Genomic DNA, 20,103 nt, shown 5'->3' on the forward strand with positions numbered 1-20,103 from the left:
AGGGGGAGAAAGGGAAGGAAAGAGCCAGAGGTGAGGGGGGGGGGCGAAGATGGGGGAGGGGGAAAGATGAGGAAAGGGAAGGAATGCAGCCCAGAAAGGAAGGAGGGCCACATTAGCTCGGGGTCCTGTGCTCGCTACGCACGTGTCCACAAAAGAGTTGTGAACCCCCTGGGGGGCTCCAGAGAGGGTGTTCATGCTTACATCTACTGGTATTCTGCTATTACGGAGCCAGTAAAAATCAGAATGTGAGAAAATGACTGCGATAATATTGATTTTCCACTGATAGCTCAAACATGCTACAGCGTTGTTGTGTTCTTGACTGGAAGAAAAAAATATCGTATTTTTTTAAGTTTTCCCGGCATAGAGAGTATCCGACAATGTTTCGCACTTGCAGTCAGACGACGTCGACATCGTCCGACGATGCCTGAGAAGACAGTCATTCTGTCATTTACACGAGAGTTTTACACCAGAGAGTGGTATTGCACGTCAGTGACTTTATAGCAAAAATTGGCGCGATGGTACAAGCGCACAGGTTTCCGGTACGTCACCTGACTGTCAATTTTAGCACCCTCTATCTAAGGCCCGTAGGCTCATGCACAGCGTTGGTAACTCATGCCCACCGTCTCTATAATTGCCGGCACAATGAGCTAAAAATCAGTTGTCTAAATACTAAAATTAAATAGCATTTGTCATGTCAGTATGTACAAGGTGGCAGGGAGTCAAGGAATGCTTTAGGGAATTAGTTTAAAATTTCTTATTTGAAAGAGCCCAGTCAAGTCTTTACAGGTTTTCTCCGAGATTAACTTCGGCTGTACCTATGTAACACAAAGTAGCCTGCCCTTCAGCACAGAGACTGTTATGTTTGGTTAAAGCTACTGACAAGAGACGCCCACAGCTCTCTAGTGAAATTGCTAGTGATGTCAGGCCATCGCTTTAGCCAATAGTGTGCCTGAGAGGCACATCACGAGTGTGGATGTTGGAGGGTTCTGCAGGGCAGAACACAGTTGCTTCCCTCTCTTGTGATCGAGACCTCGACAAAAGCAGACATATTTCTTGGATGGCAGAGCCTCTGACTCTGCGCCCCCTCTACGCCCACAAACAAAACAATATGAATCGCTTCCCATCCCACAGCTCATTTTTTTTATTTGATTGACCTTTTAGACTGGCCTACACCTGGGTGTTCCTAACCTACGTATGACGTATATGTCCCGTTCTTTTTTCTTTTTTTCTGACTGTTTTTGATGCACCTCGCCACTAATTCCTTTCCTACATCAACATATTCATCGCTAAGTAGCACTTGCAACCTACATCCTTATTTATTTGATGGATGTATCTTACCTTTACAGTTCTTAACCCCCACAACTCTGTCTAGTACCATGGAAGTTATTCCCTGACGTCTTAAAAGACGACCTATCATCCTGTCCCTTCTTCTTGTCAGTGTTTTCCATATACTCTTTTCTTCTCCTGTTCTTCGCAGAACCAACTCAATCCTAACTTTATAAGCCCACACAATTTTCACCATTCATCTGCAGCACCACACCTCAAATGCTTCGATTCTCTCCTGTTCCGGTTTTCCCACAATCCATGTTTCATTCCAAACGTACGTGGTCAGAAACTTCTTGTTCAGATCAAAGCCTATGTTTGACACTAATAGACTTCTCTTGGGCAGGAATGCTCTTTTGCCAGTGCTAAATTACTTTTGATGTCCTGTTTACTCCGTCTGTCAAGGGTTACTTTGATGCCTAGGCAGCATAATTCAAAAAAATGGTTCAAATGGCTCTGAGCACTATGGGACTCAACTGCTGAGGTCATTAGTCCCCTAGAACTTAGAACTAGTTAAACCTAACTAACCTAAGGACATCACAGACATCCATGCCCGAGGCAGGATTCGAACCTGCGACCATAGCGGTCTTGCGGTTCCAGACTGCAGTGCCTTTAACCGCACGGCCACTTCGGCCGGCCAGCAGAATTCCTTAACTTCATCTACTTCATGACCATCAATCCTAATGTTAGGTTTCTCTTTGTTCTTATTTCTGCTACGTCTCATTACTTTCGTCTTTCTTCGATTTACTCTCAATCCACATTCTATACTCAGTACGATGTTTATTCCATTCAACAGATTCTGCAGTTCTTTTTCACTTTCACTGAGGATACCAATGTCATCAGCTGATCTTAATACTGTATTCTTTCACCTTGCATTTTAACCCCACCTTTCTTTTATTTCAATCATTGCTTGTTCGCCGCATACACTGAACAGTGGGAGTGAAAGAATATATCCTTATCTTACACAATTTATATCCGAGCAATTCGTTCGTGATCTTCCGCTCTTATTATTCCCTTTGTCTCTTGTACTTGCTGTATATTAACCCCTCTCCCTGTAGCTGAGCCCACCATTCCACTGAAATTCGGACATATTGCGTGATTTGACATTGGCGAATGTTTTTTCCAAGTCGACAAATCCTAAAAAGTGTCTTGATTTTACCTAAGTCTTGCTTCCATTATCAACCGCGACGTCAGAACGAATTCTGTGGTGGCCTTACCTTTCCTATAGACAATCTGATCGTCATCTGAGAGATCCCCAATTTTCTTTTCCATTCTGCTGTATATTATTCTTGTCGGCAACTTAGACGCAGGAGCTGTTAAGCTGATTACGTGATAATTTTCGCACTTGCCAGCTCTTGCAGTCTTTGGAATTGTGTGGATGATATTTTTCCGAAAGTTAATTGGTATACATACATTCTACACACCAACGTGAATAGTCGTTTTGTTGCCACTTCCCCCAATGACTTTAGAAATTCTGATGGAATGTTATCTATTCCTCCTGCGTTACTTGATCTTAAGTCTTCCAAAGCTCTTTTAAATTCTGATTCTAATACTGGATCCCCTACCTCTTCTGAATTGACTCCTGTTTGTTCTTCTATCATGTCACCACACAAGTCTCCCTTCTCATAGCGGCCTTCAGTGTACACTTTCCAGTTATCCGCTCTCTCGTCTGCATTTAACAGTGGAAATCCCTTGCACTCTTAATGTTGCTACCCTTGCTTTTAATTTAACGGAAAGATTTTTCTATATACTGATTCAGTCCATCCGAGAACCATTTCTTTTCGATATGTTCACATTTTTGTGCAGCCATTTCATTTCGTCTATGCACCTTCTATTTATTTCGTTCCTAAGCGATTTGTATCTCTGTATTCCTGAATTTCCCTGAACATTTTTCTATTTCTTTCTTTCACAGATTAGCTGAGGTATTTCTCCCGTTACCCACAGTTTCTTCGCAATAACATTCTTTGTACGTATGTTTTCCTTTCCAACTTCTGTGATTGCCCTTTTTTGAGATGTCCATTCCCCTGCAACTGAACTTCCTTCTGAGCTACTCCTTATCACAGTATCTGTAGTCTTAGAGAACATCAAGCGTATCTCTTCAGTCCTTAGCATTTCCTTACCCCACTTCTTTGCTTATTGACTCGTCCCTACTAGTCTCTTAAACTTTAGCCATATCTTCATCACTAGTAAATTGTGATCTGATTCTACAACTGCGCCTAGATCGAAAAATTAATTTTAAATCAAACAGCGAAAATCTTGAGCAAACGAGGAGAAAAAATTAAAAAGAGGAAAATTTAAAATACCAAACCGTTTTCAAAAGCATACGGGGCATTTACTTTGGCGAAAGTACACACATTGCCTCTAGCTATCTCAAAATTAGAACTGTCGCTAATTAGTATGTACTGAAAAAGGTGGGTTTGCGATGGCTGTGCTTGGTACCTGGCTGTGCTTGGTACCTTTTCACCGTGTCTGATCTTCCAATACCTGATATAAATCTTGTTGATGAACGTTCGCCTTTAGAAATTAATCTGGTGGTCCAGCTACTCCGTGCCATCGTCGTGTACAAACTTGCGCTTCTTGTGGAATTTGATCCTTGCTTGGTGATGCTGTCATGTTACATCATGACGAGTATTTCGAACATTCGATTGCTGCACTTGAAAATGCTATGAATGAGCGAGCGACTGCTCACTCCTGTCCTTATTGTTACTGCGCAATCACAGTCAGGGGCGCAAAGTATCTGCTGCTGTCTTATTCACTACGTAACAAGTATCCACTAACACGATCATCTTTAGCTGTTAAGAATACATATAGCGGACCAGGGCGTTTGATAAAATGCCCTGTTGCACTATACAGACATCTCTTAGTCCCTCTTTTTGTTTTCCTCCCTGTAAATCATTTGTCAAGTATCACTTGAATGAAGTTGTTCTGTTGTTAATTTCAGTTCGACTATTATTTCCTGTGGGGCAAAGGCCTTGCCACAGTGGGTACACCGGATCCCGTCAGATCACCGAAGTTAAGCGCTGTCGGGCGTGGCCGGCAGTTGGATGGGTAACCATCTAGCTGCCATGCGCTGGACCCATTTTTCGCCGTGCACTCAGCCTCTTGGTGCCAATTGAGGAGCTACTCGACCGAATAGTAGCGGCTCCGGTCAAGGAAAACCATCATAACGACCAGGAGAGCGGTGTGCTGACCACACGCCCCTCCTATCCCCATCCTCAACTTGAGGATGAAATGGCGGTCGGATGATCCCGATGGGTCAGTCGTGGCCTGAAGACGGAGTGCTTTATTTTTTCCTGTGGATAATTGATCACGTATTCACAATTTAGGTATTGTGCTTCTCTTTCAAATCTATAAAGGTAAGTGCAGTTTATCATATCCCTTACATAAGAATGAGTTGGTGTGTGTAAGCCTGTCTCTGAGGTTTAACGACCACCGTGAGCAACTCAATGGACTATAAGCAGTCTTCCGTCCCTAATTTTGGTCCACTGACTCCAAGAAGGGAAAGAGCCAGCGGAAATAATTCATTCGCACCAGAAAGTAATTCCACACCTTTATTAGTCTATTTTCTCGCAATTAATTAAAATAATTAATTGATGTCAAATTTGGTTGCACTGGTATATTCAGTTGAGTTCTGGTTTAAAATGTCCAATAAATTCTTCCTCTTTCAATAATTTTGGGGAATTTCAAAAACTGAGAACAAAGAAATGAGAAAATGAGGACAGTTGTAGTTGTCCTATAATTTTAAAGGAATTGTGGCAAAGAATGAAACATGGGGACTGTCGCCAGAAAATGAGGACCCCTGGTCACCTTAGTTTAATGATTAAACTACAATAGGAGATTTGCTTTGTTGTGCCGTTGGATGATGGTGATGGAGGAGGGGCGAGGGACATCGTGGTAAAAAAAAGTATCGTCAATTTTCCATTCTCGCCTAGGATGGCAGTAGCAACAGCATCTGATAAAGTCCTGACCGCTCGCGTACCTGACGCTGGAGTCAGAATCGGAATACGTCCGCACCGTTCAGCCCATAGGGCGCCCGAGTACTTTCGGTTCATGGTTCATGTGTGGCCGGCCAGTATTCGCCGCTGTTATTGCGGAGCGAGACGAACATGTGTGCGAAGCGCAGCGGCTTGCTGCCGAGCCAGACGCTTTCTGCGCACATTCCAAGGTGACCGGGACGAAGACTAGCCTGCTGCAACCTGAGAAGCGCCGCCCCAACTCCGTCGAGCCGCTTGCAGCGAGAAAAGGCACGTGCGGGTTGCTCGTCAGCAGGCGCCGCCTTGGGCGCATTTGGCTATCGACACACATGCGCCTGGCCATCGCCAAGTCAGCCGCATGCCCAGGACGCGTGAAAACGCGCGATGTGTCCGTTCCGTTCCCCTGGCTACAGCGAAAGCACAGCCCACGGCCTGCGCGGCTTCTCTGCCGCTGTCGCCGCCCACAAGCTGCTCGCCGCCCACCTGTGCCGCCCACTGACGCCGCCCATCCGCTGAGTGCGACATGGCAGGCCACGCTGTTTTGCTGCCATGCTGCCAACCGGCCTCGATGTTCGCATCGTGGCCGCCGCGCCGCCACGTTCGGTACCGTGCGGGCCCCTGCTGCCGTCCCCGTTGGATCCTGTCATCAACGCAACGCCCGTTGCGTCTACTTTCGCCGCCGTGCAGCTAGCCTACCCCTCCTCCAACCCCCCCCCCCCTAGCAAACCCTCCGCCACACTTTGTCACTACACACGTACGACGTACTAGGGATGGCGGTTATCACTGAAACAACCGGTTTTCAGCTTTTGATGTTGCTCAGCTACAGTCAGTGATATTTAAATCTACAACTCGCCATTTGACTATTGTTCTCTATTTAATTACTGCCCAAGTATCGGCCTTTTATGCCGTTTTCACTTGATTGAGTATCTGTCATTAACACATATTGCAGGACATCAAACTCAAAATCGGCCATAAATCAAGAAAAATATTTGCTCCCCACAATGGCCAATTTTGAGCTTGATGTGTTAATGACATTAACTCAGTCACTTGAAAAGTGCATAAAACGCGGAAAAGCTGGGTCGTAATTAAATAAAGAACAATACAGTCAAATGGTGGTGTGTTCATTAAAAAAAGCAGGTTTCAACTTTTTATTCCTATTATTTCCAGTAATAAACGTAGAAATCGAACAAAGACTGAAAAATTTTGACTCCCTCGGCTTCAAACAGAATCAAAACATTAAATAAAATAGGTAAGAAAAGAAAAGTTAATCCATCCATCTGCTTTCCTCTAAGAGTGATAAGTGGACGCCTACTACAAAAAATTTCGGCAGTCTCCCACTGATTCCAATTTTTTTGAAATTCTGCTCAAAAATCATGTTGAAATCGGTATCATACCACTGTTTGGATAGTACGAATAGTCAGTGGTAAAGGGTGAAAACTGATGTTGAATAATATTGTTCGAATTAATTTGTCCGTTTTTAAGGTCTACAAGCATATGACGACATGTTACATAGACACAGGCAGCGGTTTAGCTGCTTTGCCCCGTTGGTGTGTACCAACGACTGTCGACAGATTGGGGTGTTGATTTAGTTATCATTTCACTGCTTTCTATCTTTGTTGTAACAATCTACGAATGTATTGTTAAGTTTTAAGTTTTTTTCCTTATGTCGCAAGTTTGTTACGGCTCTTCCAATTTCTAATCTTTTAAATCAAATGGGGCATTGTACTTCACTGATACCGCAATTTGTAAAATACTTCCAGACTAAGGAAAGTGCTATTGTGTAATAGACCTGATGTGCGACGACGACATTGAGAAAATATCATATAGAACAGATGGGGCAAGTCTTGTACACTGTCCACGCATACCAGCTAATAGCCCGATCCACATGGTAACCGGTACACCATCGTCTCAGCAGTGCTATATCAATTCTTGAGTCGTGTTTGTGTTGCTCGTTTCTCCTGGCATTGTTATTAAAATAGCACTGAAAGTTTCTCTATAATAACGGAATATTTCAAAGGAACTTAAATTTTACGCACAAAAATTACATGTCCTTAAAAAAAAGCTTTATTTAAAAACGAAATATTGTAGCACTGCTTTTATGGCTAACTGATATTCCAGTCTTTTTGCCCAGTTACTAATAAGAAAGGAAAAATATCTGTTATAACCGTGACCAAAAACCAAAGAATACCCGTTATTCAGGACTAAAATACCGTAATCGGTTTCAACCGGTTGGTTTTTCTCATCATACCTCCTACGTAGAGCCGTCAGCCGCTGCCCCAGCGCTCCGCCACGCTGTCTCCCGTGCACTTTGCGTGGCGCGACAAAATGAGTATTCTGTAAATATTGCTTACGTGCTGAGGCACTGCAACCATTTTCTTAGAGGAGAACGTGAAAAGCGAATAGGAACTCTCGGATCAGTAAATTATAGTTTTGAGTGAATAAGTACTCCGATTCTTAGAGCACAATTTATTTTATCACATGCTACTATTTCGTCTGCTATTGGCTATAATGTAAAAATGTTGTGAGTCCAATCAGCTTACAAGTTCCTCAGTTCCAAATAACCTTCTGGATGAATACCAATTTGGTTTATGGAAATATCTCAGCACAACGAGTGCTCTTGTAAAAGTGACAGACGAACTAAAACAAGCTATTGACAAACAAAACGCGCTTTTTGGATTTCAGCAAAGCTTTCGACGCTGTCGCCTTGGATATCCCATTGCTGAATTTAAAAGTGAAAACGTTTCTTAAAGTGCTGTGCAGTGGTCCCACTCAAACTTTTAAAGACGCCAACCGCTTGTAATGATGAACAAAGACGTCACAATGAAAGGATGTCGTATTAGGGTTCCCACAAGGTTCAATATTGGGCCCATAATTTTCTATTTATATGTTGATGATGTGTTGGCTATTATCTCCCACTGCAAGTATACTTTGTATGCTGATGATCTACAGTTTTACACAAGTGCAAACCCCACAAATCTGCACGTCAATGTTGACGTACTTGTTTTATCAGAATGGGCACAGAAAATAGCTTTGAAACTTAACCCATCTAAAACGCAAGCAATCTTAGTCACATAAGCCTTATTACACGTCATTTCATAAAATCTCTCCCACCTTTAATCCTAAAAAACGTAGAAATCACCTTTACTTCTTCTGCAAAGAATTTGGGGATAATACTCGACCGTCACCTAGACTGGACTGAACACGCAACTGCAGTCTGTAAGAAGGTGTCAGCATCACTTCCTTTATTACAGAAATATGAAAGAGTGTTTCCTCTCAAGCCTAAAAAGAAACTCATAGAGTCACTAATACTCTCCATACTTGATTATAGTGACCCTACTCTCCAAGGGCTGAGAGCCCACGCTAGCTGGAACTCTATGTGATAAATTTGTGATGGACGGTATCTCAAAGTTGTCGCTCCTGCTTATGAACAGTTATCATGTGTATAAGCCGATAAGCGTGGAGATTATCATACCTCGTGTTTGCTGCATCGTTTTCTCAATCATTGCACTCCTTCCCATTCATCTCCAATCCTTACGCTACTGTCCGAACAAAACATCAGAAATACTCGTTCTCAACAAAGTTAAATCCTCTCTGTTACACTATACAACACTGATATGTTCTCTAAATCATTGTCTGTATCAGAACCCCCAATTTGGAACAATCTCCCTCAAAATATTAGAGAAATTAAAATCTGTGGAAGCTTCAAAAGGCAGCTACTGCCCACCTTCTACCAAACAGCTATCTCTTCTTGCAGCTCACTCTGTTCGACGTTCCCTCCCCCACTACTTTTCCCTCTGCATGTCGATATCGCTATCCATTGAAATTCTCTTCTTTCCTAACAGCCACTGGCTCATTTCAATCTTCTCCTCTTTCATTTCCCTTCCACATCTTCTAATACTACACGAGGCTACAAAAGTACTAAACTAATCAATATCCTTCTCAGTGCCTCTATTATTTTATTATTATTGTTATGTTACTATTGTTATTGCTTTTTGTTAAAAATGAAAATTGTTATTTTTGAGTTTGCTATGTAGTAAGTAATATATCATTCTTAATTCCTCCATTGTTTTATCGTCACTTTTAGTGTTCCTATTACTTTTAATATTAATTCCAATTATTACTGTTATTAATAATGCAAATTATTATTATTGTGATTGCTGTGAAAAAGCTTGTCGTATGTGTTGTTCCTGGTTAGATGTAAGAGGGGCCCTTAAGGCCCTAACTGGTCAAATGAAATAAGCAATAAATAGATATTTTCCTACAATGCCACTGACCATTTTATGATTTACCTTGCAATGCAATAGAAGGCTGTAGTTTTATGCCCAATTAGTGTTATTGCTTGTGTGGGTTCCTCCCTCTCAATACCTAGAAGTATATTGTATAGAGTTAAATTTTGCATCTTATGCAGTTATTGCCATTTGTTTGGATGTGTCTTTACTTAGAAGGGTGATTTTGAACTTCAAAACTTTTGGAGTACATTTGAATGTGTGACTGTTTCTTGATAAACGCTTTAGATATATGTTGGTTGGATAGTTAACCATAGAAGTATACACCAGAGTGTCTGAACCGTGAGTTTCTTGTTTGTTACTGCACATCCACCGCACGTACTCAGTTCATTGCCACCAATGTAAACTCACTGCTGAGTGAGACCTCGTAGAGGACGGATGTTCGGAGTTATGATTCGTTGTTGTTTAATTTCAGAGAAACATTTTTTGAAGGGTAACTGTAACCCTACAGTAAACGTTGTGGAATAGTTCTGTCACCAAGTGTGAAATACGTATATATGTGAAAAAACACGTAGAAGTTTCCTTTTACCAAATGAAGTTGCTATCGAGAAAGCATTGTTGGAAGAATACAATCGTGAAAGTGACGTAAGTGACTTTTCAGATGAAAGTGACTTTGAAGCTGCTGATCCTGCAGCAGTTCTGGGCAACGCCGAAACGGATCACTCTGCGGAATCTTCGGAGAGCAATGAAGAAAATACGTAAGACTGGTAATTGTTACAACACGGCTATCGCTAATATAAGAGGCTAGCAAGTTGCCGATAACATTCTAGTCTCTATTCCAAGAGTCTGGAAATAATTGCTGCCTGGATTTGTAAAGAATTGAGAAAATCTGAAAATATTCGTGTAATATATGCGTTTCATCAAAAGAATAGCATCTTCATCTAATTAAAATTCAAATAAATTTTTTAGATCCAGGTCAATTTAGAAATTCATCACTGAAAAGCTCCCATTATAGTTTTTTACTTGTTCCGAATTTTGGATACATCACTACCAATACTGATTAAAAAACTACCTGACGGAGTGAAATGTAGTGCATTTTCTGTATGAGATTTCAATTTAATTATAAAATATTCTATATTCAGGCAGTTTCTCCGGCAAAGAACTGAGGGGCAGTCGACCCTGAGGCGTAGTTCGTGTGACAGTTTCAGAGATGTACATTACTGGTGTTAATAATGCCTCTGTAATTGGAACACATAGTACGATTGGCCTCTGTATTGCAGTGGTTTTATTACCTTTGTTTTAAATTTCATTGTTGCTGAAATATGTCATTGGTTGGTTTGGGGAAGGAGACCAGACAGCGTGGTCATCGGTCTCATCAGATTAGGGAAGGATGGGGAAGGAATTCGGCCGTGCCCTTTCAGAGGAACCATCCCGGCATTTGCCTGGAGTGATTTAGGGAAATCACGGAAAACCTAAATCAGGATGGCCGGACACGGGATTGAACCGTCGTCCTCCCGAATGCGAGTCCAGTGTCTAACCACTGCGCCACCCCGCTCGGTAAAATATGTCATGCCTCGTTGTTAAGATGAAGAGGAGTTTCTATAGGTGTGTTTCTGAGAGTTTTCGATTAATCTCCAGAGATCTGCAGCTAGCAAAATGTGTTTGGCAACCACAGAGTTTCCCAGCCGTTCGTGTCATTTTCTTCTGTTTTCTCTTTCGTGGTATGACGGCATGATTCATGCTACTTGTGGTGTCACCGCCCGACACCACACTTGCTAGGTGGTAGCCTTTAAATCGGCCGCTGTCCGTTAGTATACGTCGGACCCGCGTGTCGCCACTATCAGTTATTGCAAACCGAGCGCCGCCACACGGCAGGTCTAGAGACACTTCCTAGCACTCGCCCCAGTTGTACAGCCGACTTTGCTAGCGATGGTTCACTGACAAAATACGCTCTCATTTGCCGAGACGATAGTTAGCATAGCCTTCAGCTACGTCATTTGCTACGACCTAGCAAGGCGCCATTACCAGTTACTATTGATGCTGTAAAACATATACCGTCAAGAGCGATGTTCACCATTTATGGATTAAAGTTAAGTATTCCACAGCTACGTCCTTTTTTGATAGTCTAATTTCCTTGTCCTGTTCCAGACCTCACGCCAGCCTGCGTGAGCTAAAACGTATGCCTTTCGGCTTCCTCTAATATTATGGGTTGTTCTCCAGCCAATCCACAACATTTGGCGACGAGGCCACACCGCGTTCGTAACTATACTGCGCTGATTTACTTGTGTAATGGCTTCGCTACAATCTCTAGATGTACTGTCCGAATTTTATCGCTTACAGTATCAGCAGACGCAGGCCTTACTGGATGCCCTTGGAGAGCTCGGCCAGGGTCAACATGCAATGCAAAACGATGCGGCAGCCGCTGCTCCATCGCTAACGCAGCCACAAAATGCAGTTGCACCAACTTTTCGTCCTTTTGATGCGGCACTGGAAAGCTGGACGGAGTGGTCACGCCAATTTGGATTCCATCTAGCCGCCTACAGAATTCAAGGTAACGAGCGGCAGCCTTTCTTATTGGCCTCCGTCGGGGTGCACACGTACCGTGTAATAGTCAAATTATTTCCCCGACGCGACGTAGCAACTCTGTCCTACGACGAAATTTTGTCTGCATTAGATGCATATTTCAAAGAATCAGTAAATGTAGTTGCGAAAAGGTATACCTTCTTTCGTACAAAACGTATGGCAGGTCAGACTAATCGGTAGTGGGTTGCAACCTTGCAAGGCCTTACTAGGGATTGTGCTTTTGAATGTCAATGTGGACTCTCTTATTCAGATACTATGGTGCGTGATGCAATTGCACAGAACGTTTCTGATGTGCGTATAATGGAACAGATTTTGAAACTAGTCAATCCCTCCCTTGCACAAGTGATGGACATATTGGATCGGCAGGACACACTTGACTTTGCTCAGGAATCATTTGAAACTTCGCCACCCGTGTGTCAGGTTAACCGGCCTGCCGGGCGAGCTGCATGGAACAGTGAAGAGTCCTCGCGCCCAGCCACGCCAAAGCCGCCAGGCTCTCAGCCACGTGTACGTCGCCAGCAAGCAAATGCGGTGCTGAAATCATGCCCACGGTGTGCTACTAGACATTCGCGTGAGAATTGCCCGTCACACCAAGCTATTTGCTTTTACTGTAATAAAAAAGGACATGTTCAAAGTGTTTGCCAGAAAAAGCTCAGATCGGAAGCTCAAAACCATTCCAGGCCCTTTGCTTCACACCGGAATCGGAATCGAACCAAGGATACTCAGGATCGCGACACTTCACCCATGGAAATTCTTATAGTTCATGCCACTCCGCCCAGTGCCACTCTCTCTAACACTGACTGTATTCGTCGCACACATAGTGTGCGTCGACATCGCTGGAACTCCCGTCAAGTCGCAAGTGATTTTGTACCAGTGTCAGTTCACGTTGCACAAGACAGTCGCTCTTGTCGTCAACAGGACAATAAACTTTTTGTGGACTTGGACATTAACGGCAAAGTGATACCATTCCAGCTCGATACTGGAGCTGCAGTTTCATTGATCAATCTAGACACTTACAAACTGCTGGGCACGCCTCCGTTGCGTGCCGCAAATGTTAAGTTACGTACCTATTTAGGTCACGCGAACTCTGTGTTAGGACAGTGCAGTGAACTTGTATGGTGTCGATTTACGGTCGCAGGTTCGAATCCTGCCTCGGGCATGGATGTGTGTGATGTCCTTAGGTTAGTTAGGTTTAAGTAGTTCTAAGTTCTAGGGGACTTATGACCACAGCAGTTGAGTCCCATAATGCTCAGAGCCATTTCAACCATTTGAACCAAGCCCCTTTTGTTGATGGTGGATGCATCGGATTTCGGGATCGGTGCTGTGCTTGCGCACAAAGAAGGTTCGCGCGATCGCCCTATTGCCTTTGCGTCCAAATTGCTCTCGTCTGCACAAAGAAATTATTCACAGATCGAGAAAGAAGCATTGGCTCTCGTATTTGGTGTTACAAAGTTTCATCATTTCTTCTATGGTCGTCACTTTACCATCATCACAGACCACAAACCTATGACATCGCTTTTTCATCCGACCAAGCCTGTACCTCCACGTACAGCGCAGAAATTCATTCGCTGGTCTATTTTCCTCTCGCAGTACCGCTACGATATCTTGTATCGGTCCACTGCTACGCACGGAAACGCCGATGCGTTGTCCGGTTTGCCTGTTGCTGAGGATAGAGCATTCGATTCTTCCGAACTTGCTTGCATGTTCATTGATTCAGCAACCGATGACGTGGTCGAATCGTTTCCGATTGATTTTCGACGTGTAGCTGCAGCCACAGCTGCCGACCCTGTCCTTGCTACCATTCTGCGTTTCGTTGCTACTCAATGGCCCTTGTCAAAGTCACGGATCGGGGATCCGTTGGTTCACCGATTTTTTGCTCACAAGGAGAGACTTTTTGTACGACGTGGTGTTTTGCTGTTGCGTTGTGATAATGATCAGTCAAGGGTCGTGGTCCCACGTTCGTTACAGTCCTCTGTCTTACGGCTTCTCCACCAAGGACATTGGGGTATAGTGAGAACGAAACAACTTGCTCGTCAGCACTGTACTTGGTTCGGAATCGATGCCGCGATTACGAATATGTGCTCTTCTTGCATGGTGTGTGCCGAACAACAATCAGCACCACCGCGGAAATTCTTTGCATGGCCAAAAGCCACTTCCCCTTGGCAACGCTTACACATCGATTTGGCTGGTCCATTCTGGAATGCTCGATGGTTGGTTGTGGTAGATTCATTCAGTAATTTTCCTTTTGTTGTCCGGATGTCTTCCACGACGTCATCTGCCACCATCCAAGCGTTATCCGCTATCTTTTGCATTGAAGGTCTTCCACAGACTATTGTTTCCGACAATGGCCCACAATTCATGTCTGCAGAATTTCAGTCATTCTGCAAGGCCAATGGTATTCAACAGAGGCCGTCCGCACCGTTTTCGCCACAGTCAAACGGTGCCGCTGAACGATTGGTCAGAACTTTCAAGTCACAGATGTTGGAGTTGAAAGAGTCGCATTCTCGGGAGGAAGCGTTATTGCTCTTTTTGTCCTCGTATCGCTCTCAGCCCCGAGATGGTCGCTCGCCGGCTGAGTTGCTTCATGGTCGCCCTCATCGCACCTTGATGTCTTTGCTACATCCGCCGCATCAGGTCCCTGTGCAGTGGCAGACACCCGCTTTTGCTCCAGGCGACGTTGTCTACTATCGCAACTATCGAGGTTCACGGCGTTGGTTCGAAGGGCGCATTCTTCGCTGCCTCGGCCGTGCTATGTATCTGGTTTGGGGGGCCTCTGGTGAGGTGCGTCGGCATCTCAATCAGCTGCCCCTCTGTCATCGCACGGGATCTGCCGCTCCCCGTCTGCTTTCAGCGACGGTGCCGTCCGGTCAGCGCCCTGGGGACCCATCTACTGGCTCGCCTCAGCCCCAGGTGTTACCGACGCTGCCTTCCATTTTGCCCCATGGCGACGCGCCGCCGCCGCCGCCGCCGCCTCTTCTCCCGCCGGCGACCCCCGCAGTGGACGCGTCGCTGCAACCGTCGGGCGCCTCCCTGGGTCACGCGCCGCCGATCGCTTCCCGTGACCATTGTCCACCGACATGGAAGTCCTGCCCGCTCCGGACCCTATGTCGTCTTCGCCCGTCGGGTGCTCCGGCCCGATGGAGGTCGACCCTTCGGCCTCTCCTGTCTCTCTACGGACGCATACACCGCATGTTGGCGTGCACCCTGGAGCAGGTTTTCAGGCGTTTCCTAGCTCCCCTCTGTCCGAATGGCAGGGTGCGGGTGGCACAGCCTCGTCTGTTGTTAGGCTGCCCACCTCGTCGCATACGTCAACATGGGGTCCTCCCTAGTGCAGGCGGAAGCCTTATGGAACAACCGTGCGCCGATTTGCGGGGGAGGAATGTGGTGTCACCGCCAGACACCACACTTGCTAGGTGGTAGCCTTTAAATCGGCCGCTGTCCGTTAGTATACGTCGGACCCGCGTGTCGCCACTATCAGTGATTGCAGACCGAGCGCCGCCACGCGGCAGGTCTAGAGACACTTCCTAGCACTCGCCCCAGTTGTACAGCCGACTTTGTTAGCGATTGTTCACTGACAAAATACGCTCTCATTTGTCGAGACGATAGTTAGCATAGCCTTCAGCTACGTCATTTGCTACGACCTAGCAAGGCGCCATTACCAGTTACTATTGATGCTGTAAAACATGTACCGTCAAGAGCGATGTTCACCATTTATGGATTAAAGTTAAGTATTCCAGAGCTACGTCCTTTTTTGCTAGTCTAATTTCCTTGTCCTGTTCCAGACCTCACGCCAGTCTGTGTGAGCTAAAACTCGTGCCTTTTGGCTTCCTCTAATATTACGGGTTGGTCTCCTGCCAATCCACAACACTACTTTCTTTCATCGTTTCTGTAAGTGCTATTCCTGTGCTATTTCTGCACCCCAATGAGATAAGAATCTTACACATTGTTCCACAGACGAGAGAGCATTAGGCACCACGCAAGCCCCTTCAGTTTAATGGGAGTGTGCTTTTATTGCGAGACCAGATACAGACGCGCAATCCGTGTCCAGGACGCGTAAGAGAAGCAGAAAAGAATTAAATTTCTGACCATCCGGTAATTGTTTATTATACTACTTTTGGGATTAGGCGACTTGAGGCCTCAAGCGCTTAAGCAGTCCTAATTACATGATTAACACTCCTATTGTTAAAACCGACGGGACTTCATGCCTTCTGTTCATCGTAAGAAGTAGTTGCTTAACCGGTAAACTCATTGCACAGAGCTATGTTGTATTAAGTGATGTACCGTACGATTTATAAAGGAAGTTGTGGGACAATTAATCTGTCATATCCCTGCACGTTGGTAAGTGAGGATTTCGGTTATTATCCCCCAGGGAACAGATAAGTTTTGTTGGTATGAAGATATGTATGAGGAATAGACAGAAACATAAATAAGAACAACAAACAAACGGACATCATGACAGCATGCCTTTGTTTCTTTGGTACCATTTCACAAAAAACTGCTAATGCATTCTGACCACTCATTGTAAGAGTTACTTTCACTGCCGCAAACTACTAAAGCCAACAAAGATAAATTCTGCAAATGACATGCACGAACATAAAATGCAATGTGTCGGTCGGACCGGATGAAGCTTTCGAACTAGATGAAAGGAATCCAAGAATGCATTTTTGCATTTAGATACAACACACCCATTAAATCTGCCATAGCTACACGCATTCAGGACACAGGACATTCCTTTGTTAACACAGAGGACAGTCTAATAAAACTTCACAAAATAATCAAAGGTTACAGACTCGATCTGTATGAGAAACTGGAAATTTTCATTCACAGTAGGAAACAAGAAGAGAAAACACTAAATGCAGAAGCTAAGACAATGGCAATGAACTTCCTTAAGAGTTTCGCAGATATACTTGATGATCCGCTGTAGCTCTTTCCATTCTGTACTTACTGAGTGACCTTAGAAAAAAATAATTCCCAAGGTATTTGACAGAAACAGTAAGGATTAGATTATGCTGACACTAAGTCTGCAAGTTTTTATGTTTTTCTGTTTTGTATTTAATCCCATTTGTGCATTTACTGTCATGTATTTGCAACAGTCGTACTTTTAACAAGTTGTAAGGAATGAAACAATTTTATAATTGTTATATGTATCTATGATCCACAATGTAAGTTAGTAAGGAATGATCTGTGAGGCAAGGCAGTATATCGATACATCGCTATAATCTTTCGATTATTTATGTTATTGGTTCGTGTTCTGTGAGAAAAATTAAGCTGAAAATATCTGTTTATAACGAACCACAGGGTTCTGTGCACTGAGACAGTTTGTAAGTATCTCTACCACATTTTAAAATTTATAATCTTAGTGCCATATTACTCAAAGAAGCTTCTGTTATACGTTTTGTAGCAAAATGAAACCACAACAAACAACTGGCGGCATCCATCTAGCAAGTGTGTAGCACAGTATCATCGTTCGACCTGAAAATAAGAGTGTAAACTTTGGTAACATGGGATGAAAAAAAAAGAGTGACTGACGCAGGTATTTTTTTGTTTGACGTTTCATTATTATATGTATGACGTTGTTTTATTGAGGTTTTTTGTGTGCAGGATAGAGTTCCTGTGTCAGTTGTTTTCCTTGACGCTGTTTCTGTTGAACACATAGTTCTGTGGAGGTAGTTGAGGAGGGTATGTTTTCTGATAATGTCGATATGAATGGGTGATGTTAAACGGTGTATTGTATACTGACGCCCCCAGAGTCCACAGTAGAACAGTTAACCATTTGCCATTTACAGCCCAGTGACTTTCCAGTTGAGTCAGCTATGTGTTTTTGTAGTCGTCTAAATTGCATCTTCTGCCACGTGTGAACGGCTACTTTGTTACAAGCAGAGACCACATGATGCAAACAAGGGGACCGGCACAACTACTGCTTTGCGATAAGCCAGTCACGTAAACGCCCTAACACTACTCTCCCCTTTCTTTGTCTTTATCTTCCATATTTAAATGTAGTTTGCATATGGTATAAGTTGTCAGTGAGCATAAACTGAATAACTTTGTGGGGTAACTATCCCATCATCTTTTGAAAAACCGTTCGTCTGTTGCATGTGTTTTAGTTTGCAGTTCGTCTCTAATTAAGAATTTTCGGGACAACGTACTTGTAGAGTTGACTTATGTTTTGCATAGGCCTTAAAGGTTTGTCAATATTAGAAATCTTTGGTGAAATATTCCAGTTTTCTTTTTAAAGAACGAGCAGACACATGTATAAGTGCAAGATTTGATATGTTTAAAGGTACCCTCTCTCATCTATTGTTTAGATCTTTGTCATTTGACGTTACTAATTTATTTGCATTATTCAACTTTGCTATAGAGTTTCGGCGTTGCAATGTATTTCCCTTTCGTCGATAAGTATTTTGCTTTGTCTTCCGAAAGAACGCATTAAATTTACCTTGCTAAAGTTTTTCTTCAATGCTCGGTCTTGCAGTCCTACTTGTTTAATGTCTCGTATAGTAGTCAAATATACACTCCTGGAAATGGATAAAAGAACACATTGACACCGGTGTGTCAGACCCACCATACTTGCTCCGGACACTGCGAGAGGGCTGTACAAGCAATGATCACACGCACGGCACAGCGGACACACCAGGAACCGCGGTGTTGGCCGTCGAATGGCGCTAGCTGCGCAGCATTTGTGCACCGCCGCCGTCAGTGTCGGCCAGTTTGCCGTGGCATACGGAGCTCCATCGCAGTCTTTAACACTGGTAGCATGCCGCGACAGCGTGGACGTGAACCGTACGTGCAGTTGACGGACTTTGAGCGAGGACGTATAGTGGGCATGCGGGAGGCCGGGTGGACGTACCGCCGAATTGCTCAACACGTGGGGCGTGAGGTCTCCACAGTACATCGATGTTGTCGCCAGTGGTCGGCGGAAGGTGCACGTGCCCGTAGACCTGGGACCGGACCCCAGCGACGCACGGATGCACGCCAAGACCGTAGGATCCTACGCAGTGCCGTAGGGGACCGCACCGCCACTTCCCAGCAAATTAGGGACACTGTTGCTCCTGGGGTATCGGCGAGGACCATTCGCAACCGTCTCCATGAAGCTGGGCTACGGTCCCGCACACCGTTAGGCCGTCTTCCGCTCACGCCCCAACATCGTGCAGCCCGCCTCCAGTGGTGTCGCGACAGGCGTGAATGGAGGGACGAATGGAGACGTGTCGTCTTCAGCGATGAGAGTCGCTTCTGCCTTGGTGCCAATGATGGTCGTATGCGTGTTTGGCGCCGTGCAGGTGAGCGCCACAATCAGGACTGCATACGACCGAGGCACACAGGGCCAACACCCGGCATCATGGTGTGGGGAGCGATCTCCTACACTGGCCGTACACCACTGGTGATCGTCGAGGGGACACTGAATAGTGCACGGTACATCCAAACCGTCATCGAACCCATCGTTCTACCATTCCTAGACCGGCAAGGGAACTTGCTGTTCCAACAGGACAATGCACGTCCGCATGTATCCCGTGCCACCCAACGTGCTCTAGAAGGTATAAGTCAACTACCCTGGCCAGCAAGATGTCCGGATCTGTCCCCCATTGAGCATGTTTGGGACTGGATGAAGCGTCGTCTCACGCGGTCTGCACGTCCAGCACGAACGCTGGTCCAACTGAGGCGCCAGGTGGAAATGGCATGGTAAGCCGTTCCACAGGACTACATCCAGCATCTCTACGATCGTCTCCATGGGAGAATAGCAGCCTGCATTGCTGCGAAAGGTGGATATACACTGTACTAGTGCCGACATTGTGCATGCTCTGTTGCCTGTGTCTATGTGCCTGTGGTTCTGTCAGTGTGATCATGTGATGTATCTGACCCCAGGAATGTGTCAATAAAGTTTCCCCTTCCTGGGACAATGAATTCACGGTGTTCTTATTTCAATTTCCAGGAGTGTAGAATGTGAAGCCTCTTTTTGTTGTGTTCGGTGGGCCGTTATACGTGGAATTGTCATCCAATTT

This window comes from Schistocerca cancellata, chromosome 5, assembly GCF_023864275.1.
Source record: "Schistocerca cancellata isolate TAMUIC-IGC-003103 chromosome 5, iqSchCanc2.1, whole genome shotgun sequence".
NCBI classification, from domain to species: Eukaryota; Metazoa; Arthropoda; class Insecta; order Orthoptera; family Acrididae; genus Schistocerca; species Schistocerca cancellata.